This window comes from Netta rufina (assembly GCF_964035555.1).
Source record: "Netta rufina genome assembly, chromosome: 2".
NCBI classification, from domain to species: Eukaryota; Metazoa; Chordata; class Aves; order Anseriformes; family Anatidae; genus Netta; species Netta rufina.
This window is the reverse complement of record NC_140124.1, coordinates 136,850,769-136,864,253: the sequence shown is the minus strand read 5'-3', so window position 1 is coordinate 136,864,253 and position 13,485 is coordinate 136,850,769. Positions and strand designations below refer to the sequence as shown.

The following is a 13,485-nucleotide window of genomic DNA, read 5'->3' as shown; positions in this document are numbered from 1 at the left end:
TCTCTCTTTTTACAAACATTTTTAATTAATTTAGTGAAACATTCAAAAGATGTGGAAGGATGCAGCAGAGCTCCAAGAGAGATCTCCCTGAAAGGTCAGTTTACAAATGAAATTCTGATACACAGATTCCTGGCTTAAAACCTGTAACAAAGCTATGAATATAAACAACACATTTTGAGTTCCCTTCCTTCGGTCAATTGTAAAACCACTAAATCTTTCATATTATTAACGTAATTACTGCAACTTAAATTTACAAGCAGTTATCTAAGATTGAAGTGACTAGATTTTTGTTTCTTCTGTGACAGAAAATAAATGGATAGCTTTTGTTTTGATAGCATACTACTGCTAAATCTTTAACTGTGATACCAACAAACTGAAGTTCCTAAATATAAGCTTTTAGGAACTCAAAGAGCACACTATCTTAAAAGGGGTATTTATGTAAAAGTTTTTAAACATATTTTGAGTTTAATATATTAATTTTGAGTTTAATATATTAATGTATGTTAAATATATTTAGTAATATATTTAATAAATATATTAAAACGTGTTTTAAACATATTTAAACATGTTTTTAAACATATTTCACCTTTAGAAGGTGAAAAACAGAACAAGTGGAATCTGGTAGGAAACTGACCTCAAAACTCATTGTTAGTGCAAAAGTATAAAATATACGAAAATCATAAAGAATCATAGGGGACAGGTAAAGGACATGACAAAAACAGCCGAAGCCTAAACTCAGTAGTATTCTTATTAATGATAAACTGTTGCTGAGGCAGCTTTTGGCAGCAGGACACAATTCATTCTTAGAAGTCTACCATAGGAAGCCACAGAATACACCATTGCTTTTTTAATCATTAAATGGAAAACCTTCACAGTAAATCAGTTGAAGTCTATTAAAGCCTACAGCATATACACGAAGCTGTCAAAGATGTTTTTGAACAGAGGTTTTACGTAAGCCCCACTTACAGTGCGATGTCAGGCAAGACTAATCCTCATCTACTAGAAAAATCCCTGTATATTTACAGTATCGACCACAAGGACTATGATTCCATTGTCAGGTAGTTCAAGAAACTCCACGAGGCACCCAAAACATACAAACGATGGTGGCTATGAAGAAAATTCAGTGTTTTACTTTCCGCCTGGAGCTAAAAGAAATATAAAATACTGCAAGGATAGTACATAGATGCAGACATACACACAAACAAATGCCCCGCTCACTTGAGTGCCCATTTGGGGAACAGCAAATTTTGCAGCTGGATTTGCTAATGTTTTTCTGTTTCTTCTTGTTCTTTGAAAAATTGTCACATACAAAGATCAAATAATACTATTCAATAGTGAAATACCTTTGGTTATCAGGAAAAGTTCAAATCCGTTCTGTTCCTATCTTGCAAAGACAGGATATATCTCTGTATATTCCTATGTCCTACTCATATAACCTCTGAACCTGTTTCTATTTTACTTGCTGGAGAAAAACTATCAGACTATCATGTCAGAAGAAGGGAGTATCTGTGATTTATGTCAATCACTGACATTGAACTCAGTGGAGATGCCTGACACTATCCCTGTATTTTATTACGCTCAACCTACACTTGTGTTAGCCATTAACATACCAGCGTTAGCCGTTGCCTTCTCACAGGGACAAGAAACAAACAAAAAACCCAACAACTACCAAAAGCACCAGAGGGCATGAAAAATGTTTTGAGAGGCTGAAGAATGATAGATTTATCTTTGTGTCCTACAACTAACAGACCCCATAAGAATATATGAACCAGTCCTCAAAAACAAACAAACAAACAAACAACCCACAAATGAACAAAAACAACAACAACAAAAAAACTAATGGATTTATGTCTTTAAGGACACACACACACAAAGAATAGCCTCTGAAATGCAACAAGAACACTGTATATTACTTTTAAATCTGTATTTAACTGCATCATAATCAGGTTTAATAGCAACTAAGCATGACTTTTGTCTGTGCTTAGGGTGGCTGAGCACTCAGCTCTCTTGGAAAGTCAGTAAGGGCTGAGAATCATACTCACTTAAATAATACAATTTGAGTTCTTTACGATAACTGCAATTAGGCTTTAATTTTGCCATGGGAGCTTTGAATCGAGTCCCATGTTCAAATATCTTTCCTGAACTAAGTTAATATATAATTAGTGCGTGTATTTCTGATAATCTTTTTTGTTAAATAATCAAAAACCAAAGTACTTAAAAACGTTAAATGGAAAAGACTTGAGCAAACTGTTTTTCAAAAGAAAAGATCTCCTATCCAAAAAGTAGTTTAAGAACTGTGGTATGAATTTGTCATAGATAAAAACCCTGTGAGGGACATCAGAGAACCCACAAATATCTATGGAATGAACCACAATCTGTATACAGAAGTTAACAAATGTCTCATTACAAATGGGATATGGTTTTCCCAGTAACAGAAGCACAGAGCTTGCATTATATTTAACTTGAGATCCTGTCATAATTAAAAATACTACAAAGAAAAAAGTCTGCTTTATATATTGCTGGAAAATACTTTTCAACAAACAAAACAGTTGTTGAACCAAATGTGATGGAAATTATAATTACTCACAAACAACTGAGAAGAAAATTGTAATATAATAATAAGTTTTAAAAAGATTTCCTGAATTATTTTAGAATAAGTTATTTACCACAGCCATGACCTTTGGATGTTAATTTTCACTATATAAGAAAAAGTAAACTAGAAGTGGTCACATAATTATTTTATTTTATTTTAAGAATCAGCAAAGGAAACCCAGGGAAGAAAGCAAGGAGTTTGCATGAAGTAAATGAATTTTACTGAATGTAAGTAACCTGTATAGGTGAACCACTCTGTCTCTTAAAATGGCATTAATTCCTAAGGATCAACTAATTATTTTTTCCCACACTAATAGAAAGCCAGACACCTCTTTCTCTTACTTCCCAGTATTTTATGGTAACAGGCAAAATACTAAAACTAAAGGTTAGAGAAACAGAAAGATTAAAGGGAGGTAACTTGAAAGAAAGAAAGAAATGTAAAAACTGCAATAATGTTGCTTTATGACATAAAACATACAACACAACTCACATAAATAACTCTACTTTTCAGATTTCCTTTTATTTTTCAGTTTTACAGCTTATCTGCAAAATTTTTCATTGCATTCAAGTTGCTGACTATCTACACTGTGAAAGGTATCCTGGGATTTTTAAATGCTATTTCATGTCCTTTTTCTTTGTCTCTGTGCCTTTTTTGTTTACCTTTTAAAACTGTTACAGTATGTTTAATAATGCCAATGCTCAATCTGAGAATTTTATTAAAATTCCTAGTTCATGGTGTCAGAATCTGTGCCGTGTTTCAAAAGGCATGAGCATGTTGGTGGATTAAGCTGCTGCAAGCCCAGGCTGCTGCAATCCTACTCTTTTGCCAGGGCTAATCCTTGTGTGATTATGCAATAAATGGGTTCAGGGGAATGACCTGACTGAAAGAAAAACAAATGCCCGATGCCTCCAAAACATTTTGAGCCCATTTAGCTCCCTCAGCCAGCTCTCTACACACAAGTACAACCAGTAACACCATAGAGCTGCAGAGAGGAGCATGTCTTAGAAGAGCTTGAATTAAGATCTGCAGCCTAGGTGGGCACAAAACTCATTGTCCAAAGAAGACTTTGTCCAAAGTTGTGCTTTGAGTCCCTGCCCATGGCAGTGGGGTTGGAACTAGATGATCCTTAAGGTCCCTTGCAACCCGAGCAATTCTATGATTCCAAGATCATGGCTAAAATAATATTAAAAGTCAACGATACATCCACTCTACTCTGGGCTTCTGCAAAGAAACTCAGGCAGTATCCAGTCTTCTATCTGTGTTGAATCAAGAATTCATATTTTTCAAACTTTTAGTTCTTCCCATATTTTCAAATGGGAGTAAATAGTTATACAACCAGATTTCAGCAAAGGAGGTGTGTTTTAGTGCTTTTTGAAGAGAAACAAAGACATAAGACTTCTAAGGGGTTCATTTAAAATGTGCAAAAACATTATGAAAGAAGAAGGAGAAGAAATGACTCTTCCTTGGTAACAGAACACAAGAATTGCAAGAAACCTAAGGTTTCAATTAAAAAAAAATCAAAAAAATAAGCATAAAAATATACATAACAAACATTTAAAGATTAGGAACCAGCAAGGCAAGTAGTTCAAAATAATGAGCAATTCAGTTTGTAAAATGGTAACAGAATATAATGAGAAGTTTAAATGGTTTAAAACTAACCGTAATTCAAACAATTCTTTGATTTTATTTTGATTGGCTTTGCTATAATAGGCTTCATCACAGCAGAATTGCAGCTTTTTTGTCAGGAAATGGAAAAAAACATGACTTTATACAGCACCTCAAAGCAGTACATACAAAGGAAATCATAATCTCTCCCCCACTCAAACACCATAAATATATTACAGATTTCTAAACTGAAGTTATAGCAATTTCACATGGAAAGCTCCATACGTGCTTCAGCAAATGCTATGTAACTGTGTTAAAACAGTATTTGAGACAGTGAGAAATATCAGAAGACCAAGGAAACTGAGTTCAGGTTGCCGTGTCTCTTGAATTTAGTGTCAGCTTTGCAATAGTTAAGATCATCTACAGCTGAGAAACCTTGTTACGGAACAAAGTGTGGTGCACTGGCACATCAGAGAAAACGATGTCCTTGTGGAAGTTGTGCTTTACAACAGCTATTTATGTGTGATCTACCGTCCAGTGATGTTAGCTTTCTTAAATAGTCACAGAAAGGGAGTAGACACTATGAAAATTACATAAAATATGATATTGAACACTTTGCAGACTCTTTTTCTCTCATGCCTTTCTCTCAAGTTCACAGCCCAACTGGCTGACCCGAGAATTTCACAAACTGAACTCGCAGTCTGAAAGCCTTTCCCACTTTAACACGAAATTATACACAGTTATTAGTGAGAATGAGCTATGCCTAAATAATGAAACAATCATAACCACACTGTAAACTCAAAAGCTTTACCACAAAAACTTAATGCAGTTGGCTGGGGCACTGAGATCTTCACTCTACTGCAGCAACTCCTTCACCAACTAGCAAAGGGAGTGAGGCAAACAGCCAAAACAAGGCCTGTACATGGAAGATGAGGTAATCACAATCTTATTTGCCTGCCGAAATGTGTGTGCGGTCATCGCTGGTCAGTCATTGACCTGGAAGTGGCACACAAGGCCATGGGATACCACTGTATAGCACTGCACTGCTAACCAACAAGCACCTCCACGAGGTGCCCAAGCTCATGGTGATTCTCCTCACCATATCTCCACATTGGAGTTCCTCCAAAAACACCTGGGGAAGTTCCCATGATCTTCTAGGTCAAACCTGAAGGAATTTGAGAGATCTTTGAAGAAACCACTGCCAGCCTCTGGGTCTGCACTTTCTGTCACAGAGAAGCAAATCTCTGTGAACCTCCATGAAATTAACTTCATTCCTCCTCCCCACTCCCCATGAAGGGCTGGGGTAATGCTAGGGCGAAGAAGACATTTGTGCAAATATCTCAGCCAAATCAGGAGCAGTGTACTCAACTGAAAACAAGGGAAAACTTTGCAGATAAAACTGATATATGAAGTTAGTAAAGCGGAAATGAAAGTAACAATAAATAATGGGGGGAGTGGTATTTTTAATCTTAAAACCTTTTCTTTTTTTTAATTTACACATTGCATGAGAGTTACTAGGAGACTTCAAAAAGTAACTTCAGCAGTTTAATGGATTTCACCTTTGCTGTGTTTGAATGAATTGGTTAGTTGTGTGAATAGATTCTTTATTGACATTTACTTGACAGTTTATTTTCCTGACATATTTAATAAGGTTTACGAAACAGCTGCCCTGATTAACAACAAATGGATGTTTAAATGACATAATAATGGCCATGCTCTTTGATAGCAGTGTTTCTATGAAGCTTGTTTCAATTTGTTTTCCATGAGGAACTGCACAAAGAAATTCAAAATCATTGTATGAATCAGAGGAAAAAATTCAGTGCTACTAAGTGGAAGAGAAAATATAAAGTGGGTCTGTGGATTGAAAACATGGTGATTAACCCAATGAAATTCAGGAGAAAAGTTGTAGGAATCCTTTACTTATTTCGACATGTATTTTATTTTGAACCATCAGAGTATAAGGGAAAGAAATGATTTTTAAAATATGTATTTAGCCAAATTAGATATGTATTATTGCAGTTCCAGTAAAACGCTCAGTTGAAGAAATCTCAAATAAAAATAAGATTGATGGTTAAAGCTGAACATTTTAAAAAGTTGAATTCCAACTATAAATGAAGCTTTGAATAGCTCTTGGTATTAGATAATTAACAAGCTACATTTTTGAAATTAAATGGGCAGTTCCAGCTGTTATTTTACAATTAGTTTCCACTGAGGGTTTTAAATTAATAACTGCTGCAACAGCCTCAAACATGCCAATGTTAATTAGCAGTGATGTTTCCATGTAATGCTATCCATATATATATATATGAATATTTTACTGGGGGAAAGGTCTAGGTAGACTTTTTTTCCCCTCCACTAAAGATAGAAGAATAGACAAATGTAAAGCAGGAAAATGTTACTTCCAAACCCAACTCCAGACAGAAGTTCAGGAAATTTATGCAAAGGAAAGATGACTTTCCTAAGCTCTTTATGCAAAACAAAACAAAATAAAAAAAAAAAAAAAAAAAAAAAGAAAGAAACGAGCAGCTAGGGTTCAGCTACAGTAGCAAAAAGCAGTATTTAGAACCTAAGAGCTAATGGGAATAATTTGACTTAAAACCCAATTTGATAATTAATAAAGCTAAGATTATTAAACACAAAATAAAGTATTTTTTATTTTTTTTTAAGTAATACTGTAAATGACTCTTAAAAAAAAAAAGCCTTAAAAAAAAACAAACAAGTGTATTGATCAATAAAAACATACTCTAAATTTCTCTAAATTTCAAAAACTTAGAAGATAAGTTGATAAGTTAGAGGAGCAAATTTAAAACATTCACTGTTACAGTATTTTTTATTGCCTTAGTACAGGAAGAAAAGAACTGAACTTGATGCTAGTGTAACCCTGCTTTACAGTTTCTATGTGATACATGAAATACCTCTCCTTGAAATACTGAAATTTTTTTTTTCTAGAAGTTATTTTTATGTATTACCTCTGCTGTTTGAAAAATTCTGAAATTAAAGAAAAACTGCAATAAAAAGTTCAAGACGCTCTGTACTTTTCCTAATTCCTTATGACACAAATGCACATTTTAATAAGCTGCTCACATTTCCATCAAAATCTATGCATGCACTTTTTTTTTTATGCAAAAAAAAAGAAAGAAGCTCAGGTTGGCATTAGCTACTGCCCTGTTTGCCTACCAAATACACTTCAATAAAGTATTAAAAAAAAATGAAGTAAAATGGAAAATAAGTTTTATTAGAGCCTTTATAAAATAATCAACTCTTAAATGGAAATGATTAGGCATGTATTCCTGGAATCATTTAGTTATCTGAATACTAAACGTCTATGCAAAAACAGAAGATTTTTTTAAAGTGTTAATTGGTTTGAAAAGGAAAACAAAGAATTAGCCTTATTGTTCATACTATAGTTGTAGAAATTCTAAGCTTTTTATAACATTAATTTAAAGGTACGGTTTTATAAATGTAAATATGGTCCCACAGTAATTTAATACTGAACAAAAAATGTTTCTGAAGAAAAGATGCTTATAGATGTGGGTGCTGCTGAAAAGTTTTGAAAAGCATTTGATTTTCCAAACCACATTTGAAAGAAAAAACAGATTTCCACGCAGATTGCTGGCTGTGTCTGCACTTCTTGCATAAACTCCTTCCATCATTCTTTCCTTCCTCTCACTCCAGCACTATCAGCACAGGCATACAAAATTGTTTACCACTGCTTTTTTCACTAAAGGACTTTTGTTAACCAATTACGGGATTCAATGATAGTATAGGTATGTTCTAGATAAAGTTCCTTGAAATAAAGATAGCAGATATAAGAGAAATAAGATTGTTTTGTTATTTGTAAATGTTTGAGCTATGAAACAGTGGAAAACAGTGAGGTACAAAAATGAAAAGCAGTAGATGAGATACATTTACAATAGAAAGACTTGTATTGATGAAAGGTTTTAAGAAAAATGCTAAGTAATTTACAGCTATCTTTTCATGATTATACTCTTCACATGTAATTTGGGGGGAGGGAAGGGGGAGAGTAAAGAATTTCCATTTTACATTCACAAATTGAAAACAGTCCAAGTACTGCTTTATGCTTTGATCTATGAAAGATCTACACATGAAAATGACCATGGAACATTCAGACCTGGACTATTAAGCTTTGATGTATGACATGAATGAAATCCTTGGATCTCAAAAATGATGAATCCGGAGTGTGGACAACAATTAGATTCTTTATTGGCCAAGCTGAGGAAAGCTTATGATTCTACTCACCTAAATCGCCCAAACTTGATGGTTTAGTAACACTTACACAGCAATTCATAAACCAGGCCTCCAACACCACCAGTCTGCATTCTCTGTGCTTTTTGTCAGACGTTTCTTTCTTTGTCTCAACAAACTCCGTTAATGCGACGCTATAATATTTTACCTCAAATTTATTTCACTCTCTCTGTTCATGGATATTCCCTAAAATTCTATTCTAATCATTCATGTCAGAGCTTGAAAAAAAAAAAAGACTGTCTTGGGGATGACTGGCAACTATCCATATAATTGAGCAGGCAATTTACAGTCTTTGTGATAATGGGGACCTTATCCTGAAGTAGAACTAAATTCAATCTCAATTTCAACTTTGTGCTCCTTCATATTGTATTTAAGAGTGGGTTTATTTCCTTTTATATCAGTTGGTGAAACAGAATTGCTGGGTCCTGTGATGGAGTTTTCTTACTAATACTCCCTAATCCTGACGGTAGCTTAGCACAACTAGTGTTATTCCCCGTCATAAACCCCCAACACGCATAGATTTTTTAAAAACCCAGTCCCTTTTATGTTAGCTTTCCACTGATTGCACTAAGCACTGTTTGTATATACAGAAAAATATTATTGTAATCTAAAAAGGTGACAAAAGACAATGTGAGATAATTGAGCAGAAAACTGGTTAAGATGACTACAGACACATTTGATTAGTTCCACTTCTTTAGAGCATTATAATTTATTCACGCTGATATTCCACATTAGTCACTTTTATTAAAAGAGAAAGAACTGAGGAAACGACAAAGGGAAAACACATGAAGACATACAAAGAAGGAAATGTGGCCTTCTGGAGCTACCCCAGATGATGATGCTTTGTTTACCGCAGCCATCTCCACGCATAGAAAAGGATCCTCTGGTCTGGTGCCCTCATAATTGCTTTATATATATCAGTCAAAAGCCTTTTTTTGTTTGTTTGTTTGTTTTTGGGAAGTGATTATCGTTTGTCTGGAGAAAGACATGAGCCACTCAGCCTAAATTGCACTGAGGAAGGGGTTGGACTAGATGAACTAGAGAAGTCCCTTTTTACCATTCATAAATTCTATGCTTTGCTTTGATTTTTCTTCAACAGAATCAGCAACACAGCTACTTTTAGTACATGCACACACACATACATATATGTTTTTAGAGAAATGCTCACTGCTAGAAAGAAATTTTAAATGATGTCCTGCAAAGCAAGCAAACTGTTGCTACTAACACCACAATGGTTTGTGAATGAGCTTTCTCATCTCAGCACTCTTCCTCCCGAAAACTGCCAGAACTTTCTCTGTTCTGTAAAATGTACTTGAAATTGGCCATTTCAAAAGTTATTGCAAACCAAACACAGCATGATCACACAAGGTAAGAAATGACCACGTCATCTTTTCTTTCTGTGACCTGCTGAATCATCTCCGCGTAGTAGCCCCCTAGTCTTAAGTTTATCAGATAGTTAAAACCACAAAAACACAGTTGTCTCCTTCACTGGTTCAGCAGAAATTTCATTTGCTCTGAGTAAATGACTCCTCCACAGTTCTAATTCACTGCTCTGCTCTCTCTTTTGCCAAGCTAGGCAGCTGTCTCATCTGCATGCTCATCCAAAATCTCCTTTATTCCGCTCCCATGCCCCCATCACAAGACCTTTGGGCTCTGCTGCACAGAACAGTCAGTCCCTTGACAAGAACACCTGATTCTGGTTGTGCTTGTTGAAGACAAACCACCTTAGCTGGGGATTAAGAATCATAAAGTCATGATGAATCATTAAAAAAACACAAACTCCTAGGACTTAGGAGGAAAAAAAAAAAGGAGAAATTGTTTCTCACTGTGACCCATACGGTGTAGCTGTACTTTCGGGAGTCCTGTATTTACTGTTATGGTATACAACATCTTTGTCTACTATAGTTATTAATAGGTCTAAAAAATTAGATCATTTTCAATTAGAGGAAATAGTTATTTTTAGACTAATTTTTATATGGTAAAAGAAAACTGAAGTTACTATGTCAATAAATTTCTTTCTAACTCGCAATAATCACCTGAAAAAATATTTGTGTCCAAACTTTTGGGGCACATTATGTTTCCAACATTCCATTTTCTATTTAGTTCCCTCTCCAAGTCAAGCAAGTAAACTATTTTTCCTAAGACACAGATGGAGACATTCAGCTCACAAGGCCCGGTTTCATTTAATATGACCCGCAGCCATACCAGATTTACCTTTCATGCACTGATACTCTGTTAATGCTAAACGAGCACTTCCAGTTTTTCATGTATGAATTTAATGGGACAAATTCAAAAGATATTTGGAAATTCTATTCAGCCATTAGCCATGAAAAAGTTTCTAAGCCTTTCCTGAAAGAACAGTTTCTAAACAAGACACAAAAATTCTTCTTTCTCATGAAACACTACTAGTGACATTAATTGCATGTGGTTGTAGTTCAGACCTAAACAGAAGACTGTTTAAACCAAAGCGACACCGCAAATTAAGTTTGAATCCCCACTCCAGAAACACTGTAAAGACAGTGGTTCAGACAATGATTTATTTTCTTTTATTCTATTAAAAGCAGCAGTAGTAAATTAGAGGAGAAGAGAGGTTGGAAAAAGAGGGAAGATGACATGTTGGGATTATTAGAATGCTGTAGCGGCTAATTCTTCAGTAATCAACAGGCTGCTGTAAGGGTTTTTTTAAGCATCTCTTAAGCTGGGTATTGTACTACTTGTACCTCCATTGATATTTACTAAGAAATCTTTCAGCAAAAGTCACGAGTTACACATTGTGAGCTTCTTCGTTTAACTGTATAACTTTTAAGCATTCTGTATCAGCACTACAATTCTCCTGTTACACATTTTTGGTATTCAGTATCTTATACCATGGGCAGGTTAAAAAAGGCAAATACTGCATAACATATGAAATTTGGTATTTGGAGAACAGGATACTAACACCAGGCCTAAGTGTTCAAAACATCCCAATATCCCAACATTTTTTTTTCCCTTTGAATATTGATTGCATGGTCCGCCCTAACAATCCAAAAATGTTTGCATTTCGTAACCTAATTTTCCGAAGAAAAACTGGCAAATGATGAAGTGAACACCAGTCAATGTCACTGGTCAAACACCAATGATTGTCACTTAAGAAAATGCACACGTATCTTCAACCATGCGTCTGTAACTACAGTATGTTCCAAATCAAAGCATATGTAATTAGAAAATGCATTAATTTCAACACCAAACTGGAACCTTACTATTTTGTGATAAAAATATTCACTGATATTGCTAGAAAGTGTTGAGTCTTGCTTAAACACACCAAAATAGTAATGCCCTTCCCTAAAACAAAAGACCACCCACTACCAACTTCAATATTGTCTCATAAAATTCTGCAAGTAACTTGACACTCTGCCCCAATGTATTTTAAAAACACTAAAGCTAGGATAATTGGATGATTAAAGGAACAAAGATAAGACTGAGTCTTTTGACAGCTGCTGAGAAATGAGAATGCTCAATGAAGTTAGAGAAAATTTCTGAAAATGGCAGACATTTCTCAGAAAAAGACATACAAAGCATATGTTGTGAGGCTGGTCACAAAGAAATCAGTAACATTCAGATGAGAGATGCCTGTGGCCCAGTGCTTATTTCTACCTTACCCCGTTAGTGCCTTGGTTTCTAAAGGAAGACTGGAGCATATCATAAAACCATGAAAACCAAACATACACTGCACAAACCTAATCCAGGATATTTATATATATAAGACCCTGAGACACATCATGCAAAAGAGTAGCAGAACCTTTAAGCAGTTGAGTGACTTCTGGTTTGACCAGCACAGAATGTTTGCATTTCAGGTAAAGCCACAGCTGCAAAGGTATCAGCCTCAAGAATGTAAACTGGCATAGCTTCATCGACCTTGAGGTAAATGGCATCCCTCCCATTGCTGATGCACTGACTTGTGATGTGTATACATGGAACATTACACAGTTCACCTAAGTGATGGAAACTACCTTACTCTAGCTGGAACTTGCAGATCCCATTTTTTGACAGGGGATGTTGCTGATGAACTACTAGTTGCAGAGAGAAGAGTGCAACCTACTTTGATTTTCGCAACTCTCAAAGCAGAAATCAGATGGGAGTCTTCTTAGATAGGAGCAGGGTAGAAGCAGGGAGAGCCTGTACAAATACCAGGAAGATCTTTTTTGTCTGTGGGCACACTGAGGGTTGGATCAGGCCTTGACACCCAGAACAGTTTGTGCCAGGCTTAAGATTTCTTCCATAAGAGCTCAATAATAAAATAGATACAGGACTCATTTAAAAAACAAAACAAAAAATGACCCTATTATAAACTACTATAAGTAAACATACAAGCAAATACATACAAGCAAATATTTTAAGCATCTCCAAATGGAAATATGAAGAAAAAGACTTCCAACTTCTAAGTGTTCTGAAGAGAAACTGGAAACATTTCATTGGACTCCTAAAAATCCTAGTCTTGACAAAAAGTAAAACTTGCTGTCATTTTCTAGGCAGTAAATGTTTTACTGCTGGGAAAAGATTTTGATGTTTGTAATTTCTATTGAAGAGCACTATGAAGTAGTTAAAAATATTGCCACATCTGAAAAACAGACCAGCGGGAAGTATAAGACACTTGTTCATCTGTATTTCTGTGACTTTTCTCACTTGGTATTATTTGCAACCATACTTTCATGTCTGGCTACAGTGCCAACTCTACTAAGGATCATACATTACTTTTATCATGTTGATTACATATGTTCCCCAGTTTTGCTGCCTATATATGATTAGTGTGGTTTGCGCATACTTAGTGACACAATCCAGAGCATGACATTTTCACAGAAAGTATGTTTACTGGGAAAGAGTTCCTTAGAAGCTTGCTTTCCTTTACAGCTTTGATCTACGTGACATCAAGAATCCTACGGTTTGAATATGTGTTTACCATTTATATTATTAAGATCTATCTCCTTCACACTATATGGCTACTGAGCATTTTGGTAGTCACAAAAAATTCCTTTTCTCTTAGG

General features: G+C 35.1%; 1 protein-coding gene across 2 annotated transcripts in view; it reads right to left on the bottom strand.

Annotated features, from left to right (window-relative positions):
• Positions 1–13,485, bottom strand: part of VPS13B (vacuolar protein sorting 13 homolog B) — a 459,183-nt gene that overhangs the window by 177,139 nt on the left and 268,559 nt on the right. The gene's annotated exons all lie outside the window — the stretch shown is intronic.